Source organism: Macrotis lagotis, chromosome 1, assembly GCF_037893015.1.
Source record: "Macrotis lagotis isolate mMagLag1 chromosome 1, bilby.v1.9.chrom.fasta, whole genome shotgun sequence".
Lineage (NCBI taxonomy): Eukaryota > Metazoa > Chordata > Mammalia > Peramelemorphia > Peramelidae > Macrotis > Macrotis lagotis.
In genome coordinates, this window is record NC_133658.1 from 698,708,145 (window position 1) to 698,722,296 (window position 14,152).

The window sequence follows — 14,152 nt, forward strand, 5'->3', positions numbered from 1 at the left end:
GTTGTCTCAGGCACAACAGCACAACAGGTCAGAGTCCAAGATGGTGGCAACTAGGAAGCTTGAAGAACAGAGCAGCTACTTGAGCACTGAAAAGAACAGTCTTTCATCCAGGGTGCAAGGGAGACTGCACTAAAACCAAAACTTCTCACCTACAATCTGCCTCCTCTAGAAGCAACTAGATGGTACAGTTGTAAAGGAAGACCTGAGTTCAAATGCAGGCTGACAGTACTTCTGTCACTCTGGCCAAGTCAATTAACCTCAGTCTGCCTCAATTTGCTCAACTGTAAAATGGGGACAATGAATACACTTCTGTCCTAGGGTTGTTGTGAGGATCAAATGACATAATTTATGTCTGGCAGTTAATAGGTATGTTAATTGCTGGTTTTCTTCCTTCTTTCCAATAACAAATGTTTGACAATCAATCGTTCACTAAGAAATTTCTATGTTCTAGGAATTGTGCTAGGCATTGAAGTTAAAAACACACAAAGGAACAGTCCTCAAGCCCCTAAGGAACTTGCATCAAGGTGGAAGGAAACAATATGTATACAATTAAATTTACCTAAATTATTTATAAAACAAATTCAAGGATTCTCTTCTTATAGACCCCAAATATCCTCATAAACCTGCTAACCTAATAAAATTAGTGTCTCTCCACTCTTCAGTCTCCCAAAAAAAGTTTAGGTTTAGCTTGTGTCTAGATTTCCCCAAATATAGCCAACTAGGCCCCCAACTCCTGCATAGACACTCAGTGTACAATATGAGAAGCAGGTAGTAAGGCACAAGAGCTAGTTCTTACTGACTCCCTAACATTAAATCTTCAATGCTGAGAATTTATCTATCTCTCAATAAATACATCTATGATTTTTTTTTTCAAAGAGCTGGTTCTTAAGCATTTACCAGATATAGGAAAGCTTTTATTTCCTTCTATACAGAAAATGTATAAGGCACAAAGAATTCATTGTAGTCCAGTAACAAATGGAGAAACATAAAGACCATTAGACTCTGACCAGAAGGTAAAATTATTTTAGGAGATTGCTAAACAAGTTCCATTCCCCTTTGATTTGCATCACCTGAGCAACTCAGCAATATTATGGCTCTCTTGGTCCTTCATGGCATGACTTTTGTCCTTTTATTGGAAGCTGAACCATTGTGGAGGATTTTTTTTTTTTAATCATGCTTCTAATGAAATCTTCCTTTGAGGGACTAGTGCCTAACTCTCAAAATATGAAACTTTTGAACTCGGAAGATTCAAAACTCAAAATCTTCAAACTAGAAATACCCATTTTAAGAAGCATTAGTCTCTGACCTCTACCTCAGTAAAGGAAAGAACAAATCAAAAGAATACAGTCAGACCATGGAGCTCCTCTGAGATTCAATTGGGTAAAAACAGGCCACTTGCCATAAACTTTTCCAAAAAGTTAGTTTCCTGCTCTTGAGGTAGGAACTTTCAAAAGATCACAATGTTATTAAATATCTGAAACAGGATTCAAACTTGGTTCCTACTGATTCTAAGCTTAACACTCTATATAATACAAAACACTGCTTTATATACTTACTATATATTGCAAGTTGTTTTATAAACAATAGAGTAGCTAATTCCTCCAGCAAACTTCCTCTTAAGCCTTATTCAATCAATGGTCTGTGAAATCCAATGAATAGAGTTGCAAATACACAAATCTGTTTCAGTGAGAGGGAGATCTTTCTTTTTAAGTTTTTTTTTTTGCAAGGCAAATGGAGTTAAGTGGCTTGCCCAAGGCCACACAGCTAGGTAATTATTTAGTGTCTGAGACTGGATTTGAACCCAGGTACTCCTGACTTCAGGGCCAGTACTTTATCCACTGCTCCACCCAGCCACCCCAAGAGAGGGAGATCTTTAGATAACTTTCAACAAAGTCTGCATCCTATAATATCATAAAATTTACTTGACAAACTCAGAAAACTGTGGCAGGGAGATATTTTCTGGACAAAAATATTTGCTGTTGTCATGGAAGATGTTTAAAGCAAATATTATATGGAGAAATTACTCCTTATAAATAATGACTCCAGATGCTTGTCTTCAATTTACATTTAACCACATCAAGTCACCAAAGACTGCAGTCCCTTAAATGAGATCTAAAAACAGTCAGAAAAGTTGAACCCATCATTCACACAGGAAATAAAAGGATGAAGATTGTGATTGTCCAGACTATCCTGTGCTAATTGAAAGTATAACTCACTGACTATAGATAAATCTTAGCCAAGAATTGTTTGTGGACAATGAGCTTGGTCTAGAAATTGAGCAAAAAGAAAAAAAAAATTTATGTTCCATTTAAGAAATGCTTTCTCAGGTATACATTGACTATATCAAGATGAAATATATTCTCCTACCATATACATTCAGGTATTATACTCTTTTTTAAAAAAAAAATATGTTATCTTGATAGTTTTTGTATTTTTAAACTACTTTAATTTGCCAGTAACATCCCAACAATATCAAAGAACAACATTAAGCAAAGTGCACAAACACAGACGTTATACTTGACAGAATATATAACAATCTCTAGCTTTAGTCCACTGCCTCTGCCAAGAGGAAATTATGTTTAATTATAATCATGGAGTAGAGGAAATAGTGCCATATTTGGAGTTTGGAGACAAGCTCTTCTACTACCTGTATGACCAAAAGCAGTTCACTTAACTTATGTGGTCCTCTATTTTATCATTTGTAAAATGAAGGGTTTAGTCTACAAGACTTTTTTTATGGGGTTTTTTTCAAGGCAAATGGGGTTAAGTGGCTTGTCCAAGGCCACACAGCTAGGTAATTATCAAGTGTCCTAGGCTGGATTTGAACCCTGGTACACCTGACTCCAGGGCCGGTGCTCTATCCACTGTGCCACCTACCCATCCCTACTATATGACTTTTAAGATCTTTTTCATCTCAATTTAACTATCTCTTTGCTTTCTGAAAGCAAGATTAGATGTTGGCTAATTTTAATTCTGATGTGTATAAATACTCATTTACATTATTGTGATCATTTTGTACAATTTTTTTTTCCTGGTTTTGATTTGCTCTGTAGCAAGTAATTCTTACAAGTCTTCACATGATTTTCTGAATTCTTCATATTTGTGTTTTACAAGCCTAATCTCTTCTAAAGTCTCCAAATCTTGTCTCTCATTGTGTTTCCTCTCCTAGTCAATGTCTCTAGATTTCACACTGAAAAAAATCTCCTGAGATGGAAAGCCCTGGGTTCCAGAAAGCTCCATGTATAGATTCCTTGTTCTTCCTTGGGATCATGAAAGGTCAATTTCCAATTTCTCACTATGCAGATGAGGAATCTGAGGCCCCCAAAAGTTAAGCAACTCATCCAAAGTCATACTAGTAGTGGTAGAACCCAGATTCTCTGAAAAATGCTGCTCATATCCTCAACCACACTGCTTCTGACATCAGCTCCCTTACATATGAACAAGTTAGCATTTATCAAAAATTTGTTATTAAGGAGAGCAAACAAAAAAAAAAAAATAAAGAAAAGCATCAAAACTTAACTTGTCTACAACAGCCAGAAATCATAGAAGTGTTAAATTCCAAGATGTCTCCTCATTGCACAGTAACTCCTCCTCCACAGCATCACATAGCTGTTGCATGAAAAAATCTGATTACAACAAGGAATTTATTCTGTCACACCAACGAAGTCTGATGTACCTTAGAACACAAAATCCCTTGCACTTTCCTCCATTGCTGTGAACCGATTCCATCATTCTCTGTGGAAGGGGGTCACTCCACTACCATGCTGTGTTCACTGCCTGCTGTGTATGGGGGGGGTCCCCTTTTTGCCTTCAAATTTCACAGATGTATTGACTCAGTTTTCAATAGATATGTCTAGCTTCCCTTGGTCACTCTGCATTTCAGAAGTGAAAATGAGTGCTAATAATCTGGCCAGTGATTACAGACAGCTTTTTTTGGCAGAGTTGATAACTCTATAAATTGTCAGCAAGATCATCAGTATCCTCCTCAGGTGGAAATCCTAGCACCTTTCAGTTCAGCTAGTTTTTACTTGAAAGATCAGGAGAATCATCATCTTCATCCTAACCCTAGTACCTTTACTGCCTCCTTTCCCTAGAGGGTTTCTTCCTAATTATATAGGGAATGTCTCTTAGGTTGTTTTCATGAGACAAATGGTGCTTATTTTCAAAATGACAGTCTCTCAAAGGTAAGTGCAGACCATCCCCACTCCATACCATATTCTAGCTAGAGCTGTACTCTGAGTACCTCATGAAATATGTCTACTAAAACAATGTGGTCCTTGGGGCAAGAGGATGTCTGCAACCTTTTCATATTTGAGCACTCATGCAATATCAGAGCTCAGAATTTTTGTACTAGCTCTTGTCTGACTTTTATTAAATGTGCCAAGCAATTGGAATATATATGTTGCATATTTATATTAATATTGTTCATGTGTTCATATATATATATATATAGTATACATATATATATTTCCTAGTTCCATTTCCTAGTTACTCCCCTCAAACATGTGTTTAATGTCTGAGATTATTACACAAAGAAAAGCAAAAATAGTTCCTGCCATCAATACTAATGAGAAAGAGAATATGAAAATAATTAGATACATGCAAGAAATATGGAGTATTTATGGAATAAATAATCAAATGGCAAAGACATTATTAGCAGCTATGAGTACTAGGAAACACTTCTAACAGAATTTATAACTTGAGCTGAGTTTTGAGAAAAGCCAGGGAAGCTAAGAGAAGTTTTTTTGGTATGGTGGACATGCAAAGGCACAGAAACAAGTGATAAAGACAGAGTGTATGCAAGAAACAGTAGGTATTTATGGCTGAATCATAGAATTCATGAAAAGGAGAAAAGTATAAGACTGGAGAGGTAGGATTTGAAGGACTTTAAAAGACAAAGGATTTTATATTTGATCCTGGGGGTAATAAGGAGCCATTGGATTTTATTGAGTAAGGGAATGTTATGATCAAACCTAAACTTTCATATTTGCTTACAAATTTTTCTTTTAATTAGCACGAGTATCCTCTGTAGAACCTCTGGATGTCAACACTTTTAATGAGTGGTGTCACTGATTGCACATTCAAGAGAATTTAAATTAATTCATATTAGCCTCTATCTCTTACTTTTTTCTTGATTGTTGAGTAGTTCATGCAGTTTCCTGCATTATTTAGGTGGCCCTAAAAATGTTGTACTTTGTACCCCAGCTGTCCTCTTGCTGAGTGCGCCACCCTTTAGCATAATCTCCTCCCTCTAATTCCCTGTTTTACTTTACTTTCAAGCTCTGGCACCATAATTAAATCAATACAATCTTTGCTACTGAAAAAGGAGTGTCAATCTTTCTCTAGATGGCTCTATCAGTATCCCATTAACTTCCAAAACAAAATAAGTACCCTTCCTGGACTTAACTTCTTTAATTGTGTGATCTCCCCATGAAAATGTGCCCTCCTTGCTTTTGTATTTCTATCTCCAGTGCTTAGTAGAGTGTTGGTACATAATAAGGACTTAATAAATGTTTTTTCATTTCATTTAAGGTTCTTGAAGCCTCCTAATCCACTCTTCTTCTTTTTTTTCTTTTTAGATTTTTCAGGGCAGTGGGGTTAAGTGACTTGCCCAAGGCCACACAGCTAGGTAATTATCAAGTGTCTGAGGTTGGATTTGAGCTCAGGTACTCCTGACTCCAGGGCCAGTGCTCTATCCACTGTGCTACCTAGTTGCCCCCTGCCACCTAGACATCCCCAACTCTTCTATGTAAAACATAAGATACATTTTATATAATTATATCAATTAGTCAGTCAGTCAATAATCAGCCAGCATTTATTAAATGCTTACTATGCATTAGACTCCATAGTAAACTCTTGTGATTGCAAAGATAGGCAAAAACAGTACCTTGCCCACAAGTTAGTGTGACTAGTAGGTGGAATGTTAAGAGAAATATGCTCTAGGGGCAACTAGATGGTACAGTGGGTAGAGTAGGCCCTGGAGTCAGGAGGACCTGAGTTCAAATTCTACCTCATTCACTCAATACTTGCCTGTATGACCTTGGGCAAGTCATTTAACCCCATTAACATTCAAAAAAAGAGAAATACATTCTATGATTAAGCTATTTATTTCCTCTGCACTGACCATGTCCCTTAAATTAACACTGATTCTCCCCATCTCATTGTCCAAATGACCTTCATTAACCCTGCCCCCCAATCCCATTGTCCAACCTATCTAGATTACAGCATTCAACATTTTAGTAAAATACCTTGCTCCTCTCTGCCTCCAGGGAAAAGACAGACCCTATCAACAAAACAATGGATCTCTGCCCTAACCTGAAAGGATTAAGTCTTTTGAGCTACCACTCTTCCACATATCCCTAATTACCTCATCTTTACTCTTTGAGTTACTGCCTCATCAACATATTACTAAATTACTTCATCTTCAGGCCCCTTTAAAGTTTACTCACTTCTCAGTTGAGTACTTGTTGGGAAGCTAGCCTATTCTTGGGGAATATTATCCCTCAAATAATCTCTCATGTCCCTAGATCCTGCTTTACTGCTTCTCCTCTCATGTTGATTATAATTGCTATTGTTGCTGCTGCTACTAACCTTGCTACTTCCCTTAGCTTTTGTTAACCACAGCAATACATAAATGTTTTTTGTCCCAAAATCCTTCTGAGTCAGAGTCAATCTTTTAAGTGTATTTTTCACATTTGCCATGAAACCTTTAGCTTGCGACGTTTTCCAGCAAAAGATCCCACATTTTAACATAACCCAGGGCTCAAACCTGATATTTACATATCATTCTCTTCTGTGGTGGAGAGATTTTTTTTTTCTTCAGGAAAGCTGTACACAAAAGTTAGCCTTGAGCCCTATGTTACACTGATGAGGGAGTCCCAAATCACATAGACAGTATGTAATAGAACTGCTCAGAATTATGGAATATGAGGTTGAAAGGAACCTTAGAGATCATCTAGGCCAGTCTCCCACACAGTTCCTGAATTTTCACAACATTCCTGAAGAGCAATTATTTAGTTTTGTGATTGAACATAGTCAAAAACAGCGATGCCTGAAAATTCATAGAATTATATTAAACTGAAATATGATTTATAGTCTCTAGAAACTTCTGTGGCTACTATTCCTTTATAGAATGTTGCATGTCTGCAAGATATAGAACACTTGTCTCTGAAGGGTTAAAAATAAGTTTCAGCCAGAGGGCAATGGGAGACATGAAGTGCAACATTCTACAAATAGAAATATGAAAGAGTAAAAGAAGTCATCCAGAATAGTGATGGTTAATTAAAGGTCAAGAACTAGACAGCATCTCTGGGTGCTCAGTTACTATCCCTATAATTAAGTAAATCATAGTGATGTAAGGGAAATCTTAAGAAAAATATGCTCTATAATTAATCTGTTCCCTCGGTATTGACCACATATCCTACATTAACACTGACCCTCTCCCCCATCCCACTGTCCAAGCTGACTTACTACCCCTCATCAACATATTTCTGATTACTCCATCTCCTCTCTCTGAACTACCAGTTCCCACCTACAAACTCCTTAAAAGCTTACTCACTCCTCAGTTGAGTTGCTTATCTTCCTAAGAAGCTAACTTGCTCTGGGGGGAGACTGATCCTACTTGATTTCTACACCCTTCTACTACTAATGGTCCCCCTCTTCCTCTGAAGGGCAGCCCACTCTTGGGGAGTGTCAACCCCCACATAATCTCACACCCCTTTGCCATTCTTTACTACTTATCTCCTGCGGGCTCATCCTCCTTTGGAAGAGCCCACTCTTGAGGAGCATAATCCCTCACATGGTTACTCTCCCTCTCCTATACCTTTTCTTACTGCTCAACCTCTCACAGTGGTTTAGGTCTAGGTGGTTTTTTCTTTTAGACCCCCTTCTTGGCTTAGGGATTAATGGTTTCCTGCCTTCACTTTAGTATTTTTTCCCCTAAGTTTCTATTAAATGCAACAAACTATCTTGCCCCTATTACCCTTGCTTATTGTTTATATCCTGGTGGCTTACCTTCCATTGGAGGACCACCTGCTCTGGGGAGCATGATTCCCCCAAACTCTCCCACCCTCTGTTGGATCCACGTTTGATCTAAGTCCAGTCCCATCCCATCTCATGACTCTCTCTTTCCTCGCTCTTAGCTGTTCTTGATGTTTTCATCAACCCAGTTTGTGGCTGTTTCTTCTTTGCTTTACTCCTCTACTTCTATTAACTCACTATCCTATTCTTTCTCCAAAGAACCTAACCTAGCAGAGTCCATCTAATTTCAACCTCTCATTTTACATCTGAGGAAACTGAAGTCAAAAGAAATTAAATAATTTTGCTAAGATTATATGGAAAAAAGGATCGGAACCCTGACTTTCTGACCCCAAATCAGACTTCTTTCAACTCTAGCATAATATCAAGAGAAAGCAAAAAAATAAAAATTCTTTTGAAAGCCTTCTGATAAACTCATGAAAAGATATAGATAAATTACAGTGGTTAGACAACAAGCATAATGGGTTTCTATCTGTATGGTTGTTTTGAGAAAATACTCCCATCCATGAGATCAGAGATCTATTTGAGTTGTTTAAGTTTTATATCCATATCAGGGGAATACTTGGATGGCTATTTATCCCCAGCTTTCTCAAAGTTCCATTAGTATCTCCAACTCTGGCTTAATGCATTTTCAAGATAATTGCAGACTACTTAACCAGATATTTGGGAAGTAGAAAGTCCAAAATAAACAAATCAACATTGCCCCCTTCCTCTGAACTAAGGTAATATAATCCAGGTTTAGTTCGGGTAGAGCCACTTGCTGTTCACTTTAAAAAGCACATTGAAACCACTGCCACTGTGGAAAAGATGTCTTTCCTGTAGGAAATGAACTGAAAGCTCTCAAGTAACTCCAATAAGAGTAACATCAACTTGTTCAGAATCACATCAATATCCCACAACTCCAGGGAAATTTAAGTAAGATTGTTTTAAATGCACTATCTCCAGGCAAAACTGAATTCAAGCACTTCAGGAGGCCCCCTATTCAGCATATCCATGGAAAAATAACAGCTCTGAAAAGAGTTCAGAAAAGAATTGTCAGGTAATAATATACTAAGAATAGTAATAATAATAATAGAAACAAATGACATTCATATATTGCTTTAAGACTTACTAAATACTTTATATACATTAGCTCATTCAATTCTGGGAGGAAGGTACTATACGTATATATATAAACATATGCATATATTATTATCATCATCATCATCATCATTATTTACACCATTTCATATATTAGAAACTGAGATAAAAAAATTAATGTTAGGGATGGGATTTAAACTCAATCCTTAATCACTTTCAGCACTCTGGCTACTTTCCCTTTCCAGATAGGAAATTATTAATAAAACATGCTGAATTATTGCTAAGAATAGTAAGAATTTCTTGACCATAAGGCCATCCCTTCCCTATCACAAACAAAAAGAGGGAAAGAAAGACAAATGAAAACATTATAGATGACTGGTCACTTGTGGCCTGTTTTCCTATTCTTCAAGTACATCATTTTCCCTTATTCTATTCTAAGTGTCAAAGAGAGAACTAAAGGCTAAATGAAAGAGTTCCTTTCTTACTACTCCCAATGTCCATTCTGGTCCTGCCTGGGAGGTGATAGAATAGACAAAGGGAAAGGAAAAGGGTCAGCAACTAATCCTTTTTCTGCAGGGAATCATAGGATGAAAAGATCCTTGAACTTCATATACTCTATGACCAATCTAGCAAGAATTTCGAATTACACATAAGGATAATGAAACTCAAATCGGTGAATGATTTGCCAGTAGCATTTAATCCAGTAGCATTGAATACAAAAATCCATTCATTATTTGAGATGAAAGGCAGGCTTGAGAAATGTTCTATATTGTCATGGGCCTTTTTTAGAGTAAATGCAAACTTTCTAAATATATTTTAAATAACTCCAAAAAATCTACAAAATATATTGGAATGTGTGGATTTGAAAGGATTGTGAAATGTATTTTTTCCCTTGGAAATGTTAGAAAATATTTCTTCTAATCAACTTTAATTTAATCCATAATGTTGACCTCAGTGAGATGGATAAAAGTTGTTTCTTAATATTAATTGCCCACTCATTAATCAGTGTACAGCAGACACTCAAGGTGAAAAAAATTGTTTCCCTTTTTTAATTATATATTTCACCTTGAGTGTCTGCCACACACTGATATATATATATATATGGAGATATGGAGTTAGGTTTTCTGGTCAAAATAGAATACAGAAGCTATAGGTTTTGCCTTACACACACACACACACACACACACACACACACACACACACACACAAACATAAAGAGAGAAAAAGTGACCTAGGGAGACCTCTTTGTTCTTGATCAAATTCATCTGCATGCCAAACAAGAGAATTTGGGAGACTGGCACTTCAGCCCTACAAATAGGAATTACAAAAAAAGACAATATTTTTCTGGTCACATTCTTCTGGTTTTCATTAACTGGATATGGTGATGATAGCTTGCTATCCTGGTATAGAAGATGCTTGCTGGTCATCATATCTTAGAAAACTGAAGATGGCATGCTCAGTAGGTGACCCTAAGGAGATAAAACACAGAAAACTGTAATGACTAGAGATCATTAGAACAAAGTGCCCAATGGGAAGGAAGAAGTCCATGCAAGAGAAAGAAGCAGGGAGCCATAAAGATAAAATGCAATATAAAGACTCAATAGAAAGGGGACATAGAGATAATGGCATAATGATGTCACCAGAAAATAGTCCTGCAGTCAAAAATGTGAGATGTCTTTTTCCTTGTGTACCCTAATCACAGATGTTCCTCATGTGTGTATCCTATGGATGATTGCATGTTTCCTATACATATCTACTCTTTCTGTTTAAAGTACTTGTATTTTGGAGGAAATGTGTTTCAAGTCTGTGGGGAGACTGTTCCATTGCTACATTTTTCATTTATTTCATTAAATATTTTTACTTTGTATTGTATGACCCCTAGCTGCCTAGTAAAAACAAACACATTTGTGCTATGGTTTTGAGTGCATATAGAGCCAGAGAGTAACTTGAATTTAGGATAATCAATAAAATCTATTCCAGCTACTATGTTGGGGGTATGAATTACTCATATTGCACTTCTTCCCTTTTCACAATGGAAAATTGACTGAATTTTGTAATCAGATCTCATGAAAACCAATAGATATTGGATTTCCATTTAGTTAATGCATGTGAAATTCATAGTTAATGAACTTCAAAATGGTATATTATTCTTTTAGCTGGCAAACAAAATATGGTAAAATTGAAATTATTATGGTTCTCTCCAAATGTCTGTTCTTGGAGTTCCTCCTATTTTAACTGATTCATTCACTAGAATCTGATGGATTTATTCCTGTTACTGCTTTCATATCCATCCTCTCTTCCTGTCCAAGGAGAGAATGGGAAAGATAGGGAGGGGGAGGAGCAAGTAATCTATCACATAATATTTATTTTCCTGTTCTCTGTCTATTATTATCTCTTTTCATTTACACTTTTTGTCCTAAGCATCTCTCTTTGGGTTCTAAAGGTCCTATAAATGAAAGGGTGAAGTTGCATGTTAAATAACAAAATCATCCTTCCACCAGAATGAAGATTGATAAAGGCATTGGAAGCACTTTGACATTGATTTTGACAACTAAAACTACCCCACCCACACCAATGTATTAATTTCTAAAGTGGTTACAATGTTACAGACTTTCCATAAAAAAATAGAAAAGGGAAGGTGGGTAGAGAAGAGGGGAGGGAAGAGTGAGGTGGGAGGGAGAAAAGGAAGGAAGAATGGAAGGAGGGAGGGAAGGGGAGAGGGGGAGAGAGAGAGAGAGAGAGAGAGAGAACACATGTCTCCCTGGGTGAGAGCCAGAACATCACTTAGGTCAAGGCTGAGTACTGAGCTACTATTGGAAGGAAGCCAGGGAAATTGAGAGGAGGGGGCAGTGGCTCCCTTAGAATGCTAATAATAATATTCTGGTCTGGCCCAGAATATAAGCAATAAACATTATAGACAAATGCCCTTCTGCTTTGGAGTAGAGCACAAGTTCTTTGCTCACTGGGGTGACACCAAAGTAGGAAAAAACAACTGGGTGGAAAGAATCAGTCCTGCTGAATGGGGGGTGATGTCCATTTGCCTGAAAGCTGCCACAGAAGCACTTTGGCATTTTAAAGGGCAATACTGGGAGGCTCTACTTTCTGGGTGTATTCCTTGAACAGGGGAACTCCCTTTCCTTGTAATTTATTCTCCAAAAAAGAGCTGTTTTTTCTGTGAATCTCATTCTGTTTCAGTCTCAGAAGGTCAGTGGCTCTTCTGACATTCAAGCTATTTATCCTGCAGATGAAAAATAATAAAATGAAGCTTCTCATCTTGATGAGACAAATTACAGGTGGAAATTGTAAAAGGAACTTAGATTCTAGGAAGGTAGGAATTGGAAAGTGAGAAAATTAATTTTTTTCCTTGCTCCTAAATGGCTCTAGATCTAGTACCAACAAGGAATTGTTTGTTTGTTTTAGGTTTTTGCAAGACAAATGGGGTTAAGTGGCTTGCCAAGGCCACACAGCTAAGTAATTATTAAGTGTCTGAGACCGGATTTGAACCCAGGCACTCCTGACTCCAGGGCTGGTGCTTTAACCACTGCACCACCTAGCTGCCCCCCCACCAAAGAATTGTAACTCTGGCAGTGGTATTTCTAGACAGCAAAAGACAGTAAACAGAATGGAAAGAATAATATAAATAAAGAGTGAGTTATATTTCTTTATCTACTCAGGTTAGACATTATAATGAATAGAGGGCTGGATTTGGAGTCAGGCAACCCTGGGCTTGAATTCTATCTCTATTCCTTGTTAGGTTCAAGGAGGATCAGAAAAGGTTTCTTGCAAAAAAAGGTAAGATTTTAATTAAGACTGGAAGGACGACAAAGAAACCCTCCCAATCATATTCATATCAAAGGGTGAAACCATCTTTGGTCTAGGTCATTAGTAGTTTGACCCAAGGTCAAACAGCTAGGCAATTATTAAGTGTCTGAGGTTGGATTTGAACTCAGGTCCTCCTGACTCCAGGGTTGGTGCTCTATCCAGTGCACCACCTAGCTTCCCCTTACTCTTCACTTTGAAAGCAAATAAATACACTTTAAAAGCAGCTTGGAGGACAGAGTAGAAGATAGAGTAACTGATTTGGAGGAGCAAAGTCTTGAGTTCAAATCCATTAAGTATGTGATTAGGGACAAATCACTTAATACTTGTTTACCTCCATTTCCTCAACTGTAAAATAGGGATAGTAACAGCATCTTCCTCCCAGGGTTGGAAGGATCAAATGAGGTAATCTTTATAAAGCACACTTGCTCCTGGCAAGGCGGAGGTGGCAGGTACTATATAAATGTTCTTTAGCTATTATTAAGTCCAGTCCATAATTCTTCTCTATCACGCTCAGATTCAACTCAAGGAGGATCTTTTATTAGTTGGACAAGCTGGTGACATGAGAACCACCTGGCAAACAATTCTTCTGTCACTTAGTTATTATGCAGCAATAGTAACTAGGTATTTCTGGCCCCAAGCCCAGGACTCTCTATACTACACCAAGCTATCTCTGTGTTCACACTCAGTAAAATGCAGAAAAATCAGAAATAAAATACAATTTCCCACCTCAGTAACCTTTTATGTAATAGCTCCATCTACTGGCAAGAAAATATTTTTCAGTCTCAAATTTAAACCTAAAGTAAATCCTGCTCCATTCCTATGTAATCATTTAAACTAATCTTAAAGAGGTAAATACAATTTCTCAATATGTTGTACAAAATATCTTTCTTTTCAAAAAAAAACTATTCTGTGGCATCCTTCAACTTAAGAACTTTGGTCAATGCAATGAACTATGGATTGATTCCAGTGGGCTAATGATGATCATTGTCCACCTTATGACAGAGAAAGGATGGATAAAAATTGACATTTTCAGATACGATCACTGTGGGAAATCATTTCACTTGGCTATCTTCTTTTAATAATTTTCTTTTTCTTTCTTTGGCTTTTTTCTAGTAGGAGAAAAAATATCTTGATAATAGAAAAATGAAGGAAAAATTGTTTATGGGAAGCACACTGGATTTGGCATTAAGTGACTTGATTTCCAGTCCCAGTA